The 14,556-nt window shown below is 38.1% G+C and overlaps 2 non-coding genes across 2 annotated transcripts; both read left to right on the top strand.

Moving 5' to 3' along the window:
- The first annotated feature begins 7,947 nt into the window (after positions 1-7,947).
- On the top strand, positions 7,948-8,066 carry LOC145677449 (5S ribosomal RNA). Its single transcript, XR_014129842.1, has one exon. It is a non-coding gene; the product is annotated as a 5S ribosomal RNA (ribosomal RNA).
- A 177-nt stretch (positions 8,067-8,243) lies between these two features.
- Positions 8,244-8,362, top strand: LOC145677452 (5S ribosomal RNA). Its single transcript, XR_014129844.1, has one exon. It is a non-coding gene; the product is annotated as a 5S ribosomal RNA (ribosomal RNA).
- Positions 8,363-14,556: the final 6,194 nt, after the last annotated feature.

The raw sequence follows: 14,556 nt of genomic DNA, 5'->3' as shown, positions 1-14,556 counted from the left end.
GGGGTTACGGCTTGTTGGTCCCCTGGGGTCAGGGCGGAAAAGCGGTTTCTGCACTCAGCCCTGAATTCCACTAGGGAGCTCACTGGTCCTGTTGGTGCTCTTTTCAATGATTTTCGGGGGGGCTGCAGGAAACCATCATCTGAATTGGTAGTTTCTTCTGTGGGGCTTGGGGGGGGCGGCGGTACTTCAGTTGAGACTCCTGGTTCTGGCTGGAATGGAGTTGCCTCCTCTCTTTGTTGTAGAGGGGGAAATTGTTGTGGTGATTGGGTGTCGGGCCCTGTCTCCTGCGGTGGGGTCATCGGGGGGGGCTCCTGTGGGGTTTTCGTTGGCTTCAACTTTGGAATGGTCACTCATGCTGGCGCAATGAAGCTTGATGTAGTCTTTGTTGAACCACACTTTGGGGGGGGATGCAAGAGTGGCCGCCAGTGTTTTCATTAGAGTGTTCTGTTTCACCACACCATATATGAATATGGGGGGGACGTGTCTGGCTCTGATGGGTGGGGTAGCACTGTGTTCTTCGTCTCCTGCTTCCAGGCAGCGTTGAGTTTGGTTACGGAGCGCGGACCGGATAGAAAGCACTTGCTGAGGCGGGCTGAGGTAAACAGAAGTTCGTAGTTGCCACAACGATAAGTGTGTTTCCTTCTATTTTGATAAACGATTTTTTTCAGGTATTCAATGAATGCACCAGATCCTATTCTTCCTTACTGGCTAGAAGAAACTTTATTCCACATAACTCAAAAGGCATTTGTTTTTATTCGCTTTTCTATTTTATGTTTCAGTCATTGCTAAGTCGGTCACACTACTTTTTCACCCTCCTTGTGCTTATAATTTTCATAATTTAACATGGAAATACTTATCAATAAATAATTATATTACCATGGTAATTAACTTCAATCCTTCCTGTGATTATACGCAAAGTACCATCTTCGTACTGCTTACTATAGTTCAATGAAGGGAATCTATAAAGTAACGCGTGTCGCACACATCTGCCTTGCAAACTCCCTGGCCTACTTCCAATGTATAGACTTTTATTTCAAATCCTGATTTAATTTCATAATTTTCTGTAGATTTTAACATTTTATTACCCAGCTTCTTAATACGAATGACAATCAAGCCTAAATATTTATTCCCTTTAACTTTATTTTTCTTTTTTATTTTGTGCCTTGTTTCATATTTGTTCTTACGTTAGCAATTAACGCACTTACCGTAGTTATGTATGAACAGGTTGTTTCTATATTTATTTTATTCCAAATAAATTAAATATATATACGGATTATTTTATGGTAGTTGATATTTTCTGTTGTTTCCTACGTGAATTGAGGAAACGCACGGACTTTCGCCTAATTCTTGTGCTACTTTCATATGTCTGTATCTGTCGAATGCTGTCGATCTGTCGAAATGTGTATTACTATCTGTCGATTCATCGAGTGAACTGAATTCGTTAACCATTTCACCAGGCGCGCATGCATTTTTTTTTCTTCTAAGGGATCCAAGCTTCGGGGGGCAAGGTTCCAATACTACAAGCCACTATGTCTATATACTATTATTCTGCATTCGAAAACACGATAAATATTCCACTTACTTTTTCACAAAAACATGATACAGACAGAGTACAGATGAAGTGTAAGATCAGATTTATATTGATGATACATCAATATTTTCCCTGTTAATAACTACATTTAATGAGAAAGTCTGCAAATGTATGTTCACTTAGGAACTTTTGCGAGGAGTCCGCACCCGGTGGACACCCCGTGAGTACGCCTCTGCACTTGACTATACTTCGAATTATACTGCAAACAGTTGTATTTTAGTTTCCCCGTTTAGTTCATCGATATCATTAACACAAAGAAAATAGATGTTATAGATGCGTATTCTCAGTTCTCGCTTTATATCCGGACGTCTGCAAAAATCTACTCCTTTTCTTTCTTTCACGCATCCACCAAACTAACAATGATTTGTATTATAATATTTGCGCATAAAATGTATATCTCATACCTTCCATGTTCTCAAGTATTCATAGACAAAAACGGTTATTTTCTGCGAACAAATTGTCCAAACACAGTGCAAATGTCATCTATAGATTGTCCTGGTTCCGTCTGCGTGTACATAACAATGCGTCATAATCATACATTGCACATTAAGGATATCAATTAATCTTCCCAAATTCCTAGATATGCCTGGCAAAAGTTCCGCGTGTTGTAAGGATATTACATTTGTACTACCGACAAGGTGGTATCTTCCAACATTGAAGTTCAATAAACCCCAAATGTGTCGGATATAGTATTTGATTTCTTGTCTCATTGTTTGCGTCAGAGATGTCTTCTCAAGTTAGGATTTACGATACATACAGGATGAGTTGTATATATTGTTGCTGCCAGCTCTATATTAATCCCATATTTGTAAACGAATAAAAACAGTATTCTAATTATAACAATGTGCTCACAATTAATTTTATTCTTAATTGTTATACGTATTGTTGATTAAAAATGAAAATGTTGCTAAGTGAATTTTATTAATATTTTCTGTTGCGTGATATAGGAAGTGAGTGAAATATTGGAGGAATATAGTGTGCGTAGCAGATGATGTGCAGTGGCTTTGGATCGCCTGTGATAAGGTAAGGCATTTGCTATTTTAATTAACGCATTTTATATACTGTAATCCTAATTATTTTTATGTGAATGTGCTTACTACTTGTGTATTCAGTGGGACCGATGTTTTAATATGTATGGTCAAGCAGTGTCGAGCCTGGTCAGTGTGTGGATAGGTGACCATTTTTTGTAAATCGATAACATTTAACTTTGTAAACACGGATGAAGTAGAAGTATATTTATTTTATTTTTTACCTCAAATATGTAGGACACTTCTCCTTTGTACATCAATTATTATTATTAGTTCAACTTGTTTACAAGTTAAATGAAAAGAATAGTCGTTATCGTGTGATGATTGTGCTCATTAGGCTAAAGAAGACTCGTGATAAGAAAGAAAAGAAGAACGGTGCTCAAGTTTCGTCACAGCATATTCTCAAAAATTTACAGGCAAAATTCAGTGTTCTGCATGAAAAGGCATATTTGTACGAAAAAAAAAAAAATTCTGCAGACGACAGAATTAAATAAAGTAATACACATGTATTTTAGAGTTACTGGTGTAAAATCATTACAAGTGCTTTGCCAGGTGGCCAATAAAAAGCACGAATACTATTTAAGGGAGCCAAAACAGGAGAAAGCTGGGGGCCTGAGCGATAGCAAGAATGTGCGTCCAAAGTGAACAGGAGCGAAGGCGACGCGGGTATACGTATAAGCAAGGGTAGTGGAAACCAGTTAGTTTTCGAGTTTCAATAGCACTTGTCATGCATCCATACTAGTAGCGCCCCGCTTGTAAACATTAAGTACACTATGCAAGAATACACCGCCGGTGGAAAATAGTACCTAATACAGTTATCTTTCATATATACTGACTTATTTTACAGTAGTAACCCAACACTAGTAAACGTAAAATAAAAGTGTATAACTTTATATTTAATTCTATCGCCTGGCTTAGTTTTTCACCTGTAAGATGTACTTATTTAGAGCAAGTTTCTTAACTAGCAAATTAAACCGAGAACCACAGCAACCATATATATATTCTTATGATGTACTTTTCTTTGAGTGGTGTTCTCTGTCTATTGAATAACATTTTCTCAGTTTAATGCTAGCAAAAAACAAAACAAAATCAAAGTGTTTCTATATAAATTTAGTTCACCGTGTTGTAATATCACATGGAATTGAAAAACGAATAGTCGAACCTCTGCTATCTCGATCAAACTTCTCAGGATGATATACTGACTTACCGCAGAAGTTCGACTGAATACGTTTCTCAGTTCCATGGGAGAACCTGGAGAAGCAAAAGCCTGCGCAACGGAAAATACTAAATAAACTTGTAGAGCAGGTCAAGATGTATCATCATGCCAAGTTTCATTCAGATCAGAGAAGTTTGGCTGCAGCCATTTTCATTACAAAGCACAAAATGGATGGTCCCTAACCTCGAGAATCTTCACAATTGTCGACGAGTTGAACTGCACTCATCTGATCAAAATCAAACTTAAAATGACAGTTCACTTTCAACTGTTAAATAATATGATATGCAGGCTTCTGCTTTCCTAGTTACAGTCTATCCACTGTGGTATGCATATTAGTACAAATGTGAGAGTGCATATTTATTAAAGATTTGCTTCAAAAAGCGATGAAAGACATAGGCATTGCCGCGGGCGGTGATAACAAGATGCCGGAAAACGAACAAGCAGAAAGAATATGGGCTGAAGAAGTGTAAACGACGACGCGGCGGCCCGTAAAGGTGTTGCCGTCCTATTAAATGAATAATATCAAAAGAAAGAAAAAAAAAGTAAAAAATTTCGCGCTCGTAATCAAGACAGAAAGCAACTAAAGGAAATCTTTGTTTTACGTCCCACGTTATGCCGCTTAGGCTAAAAGAGGCGCTGATTATGAGAAATGATTGAAATGGTGGTGGAATGAAGAAAGTGGGAGGAAACGGGAGAACCCCGCGGTAACCCACCGCACATAGTTTTTGTCCACCATAAAGTTAACTTGGCGGGGGCTCAAGACAGAAAGACGGTTGGAAAAACAAATAAACGATGTTGCATCCCGTAAAAATGTTCGCGACCTATGAAATCAATATTTTTTCTTAAAGAAAAAAAAGAATTAAAAAGAGAAAAAAAGGTCAAAATTTCGCGCTCGCTTCGCTCGCGATCAGCAGAGAAAAGAGGACGTGACGCACCCCTAAAAGTGTTGGCGACCGATTGAATAAATATTGTGGGTAAAAAAAAAAAAAAAAAAAAAAAAAAAGTCAAAAATTTCGCGCTCGCTTCGCTCGCGATCAGCACAGAAAGAAGGACGTGACGCGCCCCTAAAGGTGTTGGCAACCGATTCAATACATATTGTCGGTAAAAAAAAAAAAAAAAAAAAAAAAAAAAAAAAAAAAAAAACGCTCGCTTCGCTCGCGATCGACATGAAAAAGGCAACGACGTGACGCCCCGTAAAATTGTCGGCGACCTATTCAATCAATATATTCGGTTGAAAAACAAAGTCAAAAGTTTCCCAATCGCTTCCCTCCCGATCGACATAAAAAAAAAGGCAACCCCTTCACCTCTCCTTATGCATTCATCAGTAAACATACAACCATAGATCACAATACCACTCACATCACCTATCAGTTCTCCACGTCCATCAAGATCCAATCATCGCCCTGGCCCTTTATGATGATACACAACATTACATGTTATTGTGTGCATTGCCCCGCGTTACAATACATGACCAAAAAAAAGAGAAAAAGAGCTGCACTGCCTTCAGTGTAGACATGTTCGTATTCGTAGAAAATGATTTTAGGTACACGATAGTACAGTAATCTATCTTCACATGCTTCAGATGTGAACGATACCTACACATGAAGAGGGCTCCCGAGGTTTCCTTTTCCAATAGGATGGAGCTCCACCACACTTGCAGAATGACGAGAAGTTATGTTAATAAATATATCCCAGAGTGTTTCGTAACTCGCCCTTGGTCCTAATGATGAAGCGTTCTTCAGATGGCCCCGATGTCTCCACACATGATACTATGCGACTTCTTTTCACGAGGCTCTCAAAGATCACGTTTGTGTCCTAACATTCTCTGCAGATATGACACAGCTGCGATAGCGGATCACAGAAGCCTTTCCTCTCCTTACAAGAGACGTGTTCATTCGAGTATGTGAGTAATTCGACTATCGATTAAATATCTCCCGTGTCACGATAGTAGTCACTTTCAATTCTTCTAACGAAGGTAAGAAAAAATGCTATACAAACTTCCTTTCGGTATATAAAGGATTAGGGGCCCAGAGAATATTTTCTTTCAAGAGGATACATTCTTTTTCGAACACCCTGTATATAGATCCTCTAATTATAACTGCAAACAAAATGTTGATTTTGCAATTGCTTCCATGAGAGAATATTCTGTGCACTTTCTTTCTGAAGGGCCGGGCCTAAACGTTTTCCTTAATCATTAAATTTAGTAGTTATCTACAATTACATAGTTTTCCATTGTTCTCAAAATAAAGATTTTTCTCTATGAATTGTTGAATGTTGCTAGGGATATTGAAGTAATTCTTTTTAGTGTTTTTTTCTTTACAATAATGTACTGAACGCCTGCATTAAGGAAGTTCGTGTGTCCATCTTGCAAAATGTTTCGTCTTTTTTCATGCCCACTAAGGTAAATATTCATTTTGCTCTTTTCTCTGTATGCAAACCACATTTCTTAAAGGCAACATTTTCATACAAATGTAGTACTAAAAACTTCTAATTGGCAACATCTGGGCTGCGAAGAGGAAAAAGAAAGAAATCTCGTACGTATTCGCGCGCAATTCGGAATTAGCCAATGAAAAGCACAAAAGCGGCCACCATCTCTCTCTCTTTCTTATTAACGGTTTTGTACTTTCTGCAGTTCTATCAGTGCTGCTAACCTCTTACTATATCATTGAATATGTATGTTTAGATATATATATATATATATATATATATATATATATATATATTTTTTTTTTTACAAAAAATCATACTACTACGGAATAATATTAAATGCCTTTAAACCCTCATTTCTGTTTGCACTTTCTGTTACACTACCTTCCCCGAACTTCTTTCAAGTTATTAAGTGCAGAACGGGGAGTTATACATATTTACTTGCGCTTTGACAATATCTGCACATTGTGTAATAATAGGAGACGTATAAAATAAAACTATATACTAATACGTATATATATATATATATATATATATATATATATATATATATATACAGTACACATTCCACTATCCGAGGCTTTCCTTTTCTTTTCTTGCTGACGATAAATTACGCTTTTAGAAATGTTGTCTGAAAACAATAAGAATATGTGCAAAAAATACAATCAGAGGTAGAGGTCTTTAACAGGAAATAAGCAAGGGAGTTGAAAAATTTTTTATGCATGTAAAAAATATAGACATGAACCAACTTGTGAAATAAAAAGACCAGAAAACTACTCTTTCTAAATTATGTGTAAACTTTTTACCGAAAACGAAAGTTGCACGAAAGACTTTTTGTCCGTTTTTTGGCCTCCGGTGCTTGGGGTCCCTGATTCAATCCCAGCTCGTGCCGTGTGAACTTTGTCGTGCATAAAGACCGTGCTCATGGGTTTTCTCGGGTTTCTCCCGTTTCCTCCCACTTTCTTCATTCAGTACTCATCATCACCGTCTCCTTTAGCGTAACCGGTATAAGTATGCGACGTAAATCTAAATATTTCATTTCATTTCCCTTTTCTGCTCATACTGCTGATTATGCGCGATTATGCCAACATCCAACTCCGCGGATAATCGTGCGATTACTGTATATACAACTAATACAGATACAACTAATTATATTATCAGTTACAGTATCGGTTTTTATTTACTAATTTGCCTCACTTTATTTGCATCCCTGCAGTAAATAATTCTTATCGATAATAGTTAAAATGTATATTACATTTTAGTGCTTCACGACTGAATGATCATCTGCCTTACGTTATCTCGCAGCTGAAGAGAATGCTACACTGAAAACTACCTTGCGTTATAAAGGGTAAGTGAAACATATCTTAAAAATATCTTTCATACATTTCATTGTGTACATTAAAGAATGTAAGTTTGCCTTTTTCCTGTAATCAATACTTAATAAAGGATTTATTTTTATTTATTTATATACAATTTCATACGTGGTTCGTGATAGTAAACTCGATAGGACACAGTGGCACTATGAACATCCGAATCACTCATCATTCGAACATTCAAATATTTATTCGAATATTAGTATATTCCAAGTAATGTTAACGACGTTAATATGCTTGCCTTTATAGTTAATAATGTCAATTCTTACTTAAAACATACTTCCTTAACAGGACATTGAAGAAAAGGTAGTTGCCAACGGCCATACCATGCTGAATATACCGGTTCTCGTCCGATCACCGAAGTCAAGCAGCATCGGGCCTGGTCAGTACTTGGATGGGTGACCGCCTGGGAACACCAGGTGCTGTTGGTATACTTTTTCTAATTTTGTTTTTCACAAAGACGAATATTCTCACATCGTTCACCACGATAATTTCGTAATCATGCATTACTTAAAACAATTAGCAACGCTTTCCACGCGCTGGTCTTTTTGAGTATTCACCGACAAACCTACGTAGCTACAATAACTCACTCGAAGCCATATGCATTCGCCAACGGCCATACCATGCTGAATATACCGGTTCTCGTCCGATCACCGAAGTCAAGCAGCATCGGGCCTGGTCAGTACTTGGATGGGTGACCGCCTGGGAACACCAGGTGCTGTTGGCATCTCTTTTTCAAATTTCATTATCCTTCAAGTACGAAAATACTAGAAACATTAATTTTATAGTACTTTCAAGAGATAATTTATCAACATTATTTCATAGCGATTAATCGATATTCTAAGCGTTATACCCACTATTTCTTACACTAACAGCCTGTTTATTTGCACGGCACATTAAAATAACCTGATTTCCGATCCGTGTGCACCTACTACTATACTTAACACGGAATGTATTACCACTTTTTAAAAGTAAATTATTATGACTAAGTGTAGATCTCCGGCGAGTAAATGCCTTTCGTATACAAGCACGACACATCTCCGCTATGTGCTTTACTTTTTTACTAACAGCATATAGAAATTGGATTTCAACGTGTTTCTACATAACAGAATGAAGCAAATTTCGTGATTTAACTCTTTCGAATAATGTGTTGGTCCTGACAAGGACCGTTTGAAATGAAAAATCTTGAAGAAGATTTTTACTTAGAGCTTGTGTACTTGGTAACAGCCTTCGTACCCTCACTTACAGCGTGCTTGGCAAGTTCACCAGGCAAAAGAAGGCGCACAGCTGTTTGGATTTCCCGGCTGGTGATAGTTGACCGCTTATTGTAATGGGCCAAACGAGAAGCTTCAGCAGCAATACGCTCGAAGATGTCATTAACAAAGCTGTTCATGATACTCATAGCTTTGCTAGATATGCCAGTGTCAGGATGCACTTGCTTCAAAACTTTGTAGATGTAAATGGCATAGCTCTCCTTCCTCCTCCTCTTCTTCTTCTTATCTCCCTTGGAGATATTCTTTTGGGCTTTACCAGCCTTCTTTGCAGCCTTTCCGCTAGTTTTTGGTGGCATGATGACTCACTCGTTCAGCAAAATTAGATGTGTCCGCAGAAACAGAAACAGAAACAGAAAAGTTAAAAATAAGGACGCCCCTCGGGAAAGCCCGCGCCCTGACAGAGAGTAAGGCATCAACCATCTATCTACATGCCTCTCCTCACATGCAATTAGTAGCCTAAAGCTGGTGTCGGTGGGTGTGTCTCGCGGCTTCTATCTTTAACGAAAGACATTTACACGCGTATCTGTAGTTAAAGTGTAGATAGAAAGAAAGAAGGGTAAAATAGAAGATAGGAAAGCGCGAAAGAAGATTTTATTGTGTTGATAGAGGGATAAAAAACCTGGAAACCAGGAAAAAACCCCCTTTATCGGTCATGCTGCATGCAATAGTATTTACATGGCAAAACCACTTGAGAAGGGTGGTGAAAATCCATGTAAAAGTGTCTGTAATAATAAATTAATAAATTATAGTTTACTTTAAATTACTAAAACCTATCTGTATGTGTTAAGCTATCTGTGTTGTCTGTATTTGGGAGGTGTTTTGTTAGTAGGGAAGACTGTTATTTTTTTAACATGCAATTTGGCCGTCTTCTTGATCCTTTGGTCGGTGCTTGTGTCGTCATCTGTCTGCAGAATTTCTTTTTTTTTTATTCTACGTTGGCTCCATTGATGCGTTGTAGAGAAGGAACGTATAGCTGTCCATCTGTTGTTAAGATGGGGCTGAAGGATTGCCGGTAGATCTTCTTTGTTGCTTCTTTTATTGCTCTGGTGAGTCGTTGGTGGTTTGCCGGTTCTATTGTGAAAGTTAAGACTGAGGTAATCCATTTGATGATTCTGTTGGTGACTGTATGCATGGCGTCATCAATAAGTGTTTGTAGGATATTAGCAATTTGTTCTTGTTCCTTGGTAGCTCTGGGTGGGTCTTCCGGTTTCTTCCTTTCTTCTTCTTGTTGGGTGGTCTGGTCCTTATTAGGGCCATCGTCTATATCTTGCTGCTTTGCAGTTTCTTCTTTTTGTGTAAGCTGGTCTTCTGTTAAGATTTTCATAGCTATGGTGTGAGTTTGACGTGGTCTTCTTGGGCAATTGCTATTTCCTGTTCTGTGGCCTGTTGTTCGACAGGTTGCACAGAAGTTGTTGTTAATTGGGTTATTGCAGGTGTCTTCGTGTTCCTTCCCGCAACGATGGCACACTCTTCTGTTTTTGCACAAAGCTCTCTGGTGCCCATATTGATAGCATTTGTAACACGGCATCGGCCGTGGCGGTGCTCTAGATGTTTCTACTTTGTGATGTGCCGTCCCTATGGAGATTCCATGTGTTATCAATTTATTTATTTGAGCGGGATCTTCTGAGAACAATCTGAGTAAGGGTGCAGGTCCTTTCTGGGTTTGTATCCTCACTGCGTTTGTGAAATTGATTCTCAGTTTCCTTAATTCAGTTTTGAAGGTTTCAACATCTGTGGTGACTGGTACGTTTTTGATAACACACGTAAATATTGGTCGCTTTTGGTGGGATCTCTTGTCGCCTTCATTCTTCTTGGTTCGTGGGTCTTCTTGCTGTGTTGGCGAGTCTTCTTTATTCTTCTTGGTGCGTTTGCCTTTCACTACTGTGAACTCTTCTTCGGCAGCTGGTTCATTGACTTCATTGTCTGCTCTAGGGTGTGGTGACTTCTGGTCCTTGAAAGGGCCGGATGCCTCAGATGTCATATCTTCTGGTGTGGCGAATTCGGTTGTTTCTTGTCCTCTGGCTTGGATCAATATTGCTCTGTCACCAAAGTGTTTGGCTTTGAAGATGCGCAGAAAAACATCTCGTACTACTGGTGTGGCGAAGTCAATCCTGAACCTCTTGTATCCTCTATATGTGACGCGTACTTCTGAGGTGTCCATCTTTTCAGCTATGATGTTAATGACTTCCTCGGTTGTGTAAGTGACTTCATAGAGTTTCACTTGCGGAACTGCCTCTTGTTGTGCCGATGGAGTGTCTGGCTGTTGCTGGTCTTCTCTTCTTTCTTCATTTGCTTCTCTCCTGCTGGGGGTTTCATGTCCCTTTTCTTCTTCCTGGGTGGGTTCTCTTGGCGTGTTCTTGATTTGGTTTGTGGTCGTCTTCTTCTTTCTTGAGTCTTCGCTGCAGTCTCTGCGGGCTTGGGATGGCTCCCTACCCGGTCTTCTGGCGGGTGATTTCTTCTTCTGGCGTGGCATGGTGTATGTGGGCCTGATAAGGGCCGGTCACTAATTGAGGGAAAGTCTCTCTAGTTTTGTGTAGGTGCTTCACTAATGCTATCCCAGAGAGATAACAAAGCGTTCCCGTCAGCCGACTGTCGGCAAAGCCTGTTCAGCCTATATGGCCAGCGCGAAGCTTGACGCACAATAGGGGGTCAAGCCGACGGAAAGCAATGATAATTTCCCCAGGAAGCGGTGTGTGTAAGTGTGTGTTGAAGCAATGTTCTTTATTAACACAACAGTCTCTTCTCTTTTAAAGCAGGATTATCTCAAAAGACTATCCTGATAACACTTATAATGAGTCTCTTCTTCTTGCGGCGTCTATCTGCTTCGATCTTCTTTCTACTTAGCGCTGCAGCATTGCGAGCTTCTCGATGAGTAGCGACTGCTTAGTTGTCACCGTTAGGTATCCACAGTCTTAAGAAGGTAGCCGACGTCATCTCCAACATCTCAATTGCCACGAGCCGATTTATCGACTTCATTTAAATTACAGTACGTGTTTCAATTCGCGCCAACTGCCTTGCTTTTCATTTGATGCACTCGGGTGCACGCTTGAAGTAGTAACAAAACTAAGCGCGAATTTCAAAGATAACAGTATATGGAGAATAACTAAAACTTTAACCAAGCCATACACACCCACCCCTTCCATACATGGGGAAAATGGGCTAGTCTTTACTGATGAAGATAAGGCCAACACCCTAGCTGATACACTAGAAAAAACTTTCAAGCCCAATGAAAATGACGAGTTCAGACAACATGACAGGCAAGTTAAAAGACAAGTAAACGAACTGCTAGAAAGTCAACCATTAACCTCAGCAAGAAAAACAAACAAGAAAGAAGTGTACAAAGTAATAAAGAAACTAAAGCCTTTCAAAGCTGCAGGTCCTGACAACATTCAAAATATTTGTATCAAAAACCTCTCACCAAAAGGAATTTCTTTTCTAGTCAAAATCATAAATGCAATAATGAAACTAGCCCACTTTCCCACTGAATGGAAAACAGCAAAAATAGTTGCATTACCGAAACCAGGAAAAGATCCTAAATTTCCACAAAACTATAGACCAATTAGCTTACTGAACACACTAGCTAAACTAACCGAGTCAATTATATTAGCAAGAATAAAACAACACATACAAAACTACTATGTGCTAATAAAAGAACAGTTCGGCTTCAGAAACCACCACTCTACTACACACCAACTAGTTAGAGTCATAGAATCAATAACAGATAAATTCAACAAAAACCAAAGTGTAGTAGCAGTATTTCTAGACATAGAAAAAGCTTTTGACAGAGTATGGCAAACGGGTCTTATATATAAGTTAAATAACATTGGCCTACCTGATATTTATGTTAAACTAATCACTTCGTACCTGAAAAACCGTAAATTCTATGTATCAGTTGTAAATTCCCAATCTACCCATCGCAGAATAGAAGCAGGTGTCCCCCAGGGATCTCTCCTAGGGCCAGTACTCTTCAGTATCTATGTAAATGACATACCAAAACATAAAGACACCAACATAGCGCTCTTTGCAGATGACACATGTATATATTCTCATAGCTGGCAACCAAATCAGGCAGTAAAATATATCCAGAGACACATTCCGACACTTGAAGAATGGTTTAACAAATGGAAAATAAAAATAAATAGCACTAAATGTGAGGCTGTATATTTCACAAAACGTAAAAAGAGCCCTACCACCAACGTTGAAATTTTTGATAATCCAATAAACTGGTCTAATAAAGCAAAATACCTCGGTGTCACCTTGGATAGAAACCTAAATTTCAAAGAACACACCAAGCTACAAATAGGCAAGGCCACTGGCCGACTTTCCGAACTAAAACCGCTATTAACAAGCCAAAACATTAGTAGAAATGCAAAAGCAACGCTATACAAAACACTTATAAGACCGATACTCACATATGCAGCCCCTGCTTGGGGACATGCACTGATAGGAAATATGAAGAAATTACAGACATTTCAAAATAAAATCATAAAATTAATCACAAACTGTCCTAGGTATACTAGATTAAAACCATTACAATATAGTATGAACATCCTGCCCATTGCTGAAGTAATAAAGACACAAGCGAAAACACTTTACAACAACAAACATAACATAAATAACACTTTAATAAATAAACTTGGCACCTACACAATAAACTCCTACACCAAACACAAGAGACCACTACACCTAATACTAAACCCATAAAAGCTTCTATTACTCAGAGGATAGAGAAAAACCTATCTTAAGCTAACAGTAAAATATTCTAAAATGTACGAGCGTATACGTATGTAGGTGTGAATGCATGTGTAAGTATGTAAGTTTGTATGAGTGAGTATATGTATGTGCACTTGTGTATACGAATATCTATATGTTTATGATAGTGTGCGTATGTCCGAGCGTGTATGCGTGGATATGTACATGAATAACATAGTATATATGTGTATATATGTATGTGTGTGCGTATGTATACTATAGACGCAAAAAAAAAAAAAAAAATTCAAATACATGTATGTATGTGTGTAGTGTGTATGTATATATATATATAAAAAATAAATAAAAATAAAAATAAAAAAAAAAAAAATAAAAAAAATATAAAAACAAAAAAAAAATATAATAATAAAAATATAAAATAAAAAAATAATAAAAATAAAAAAAAATAATAAATAATAATAATTAAAAAAAAAACTAAACACGTAACATTTTGTATGTACAGTATGTTTGTGTATAAGCATATCAATATATATGTACAAATATGTATATAACTAGCACAAATTGACGAATCTGGGTAATAGAAATATACAATAGACACTAATAACAAAAGCAACCTAAGTTTCTCTTTTCAGGAATAAATCACGACGACCAGGCGAGGCAACGGAACAAGCAGCAGAATTGCATGACATAATAAAAAATAACAAAGTCCCCACTAACAAAACACTCCCATACTACAGACAACACAGACATGACAACAGATTAAATATTAATAAACTGCAGAAGTAGCATTATAAAGATACAACTACAGACTTATTTACATGGATTTTCACCACCCCTTCAAGTGTGGTTTTGCCATGTAAATTGCCTATGCATGCAGCACGACCGACAAGGGGGTTTTTTCCTGGCTTCCAGGTTTTTTGTCCCTCTATCAAAACAA

This window comes from Thermobia domestica, unplaced genomic scaffold (genome assembly GCF_964235325.1).
Source record: "Thermobia domestica unplaced genomic scaffold, izTheDome1.hap1.1 HAP1_SCAFFOLD_886, whole genome shotgun sequence".
Taxonomy (NCBI): domain Eukaryota; kingdom Metazoa; phylum Arthropoda; class Insecta; order Zygentoma; family Lepismatidae; genus Thermobia; species Thermobia domestica.
The sequence above is the reverse complement of the archived record's forward strand: the minus strand, read 5'-3'. Positions and strand labels throughout refer to the sequence as shown.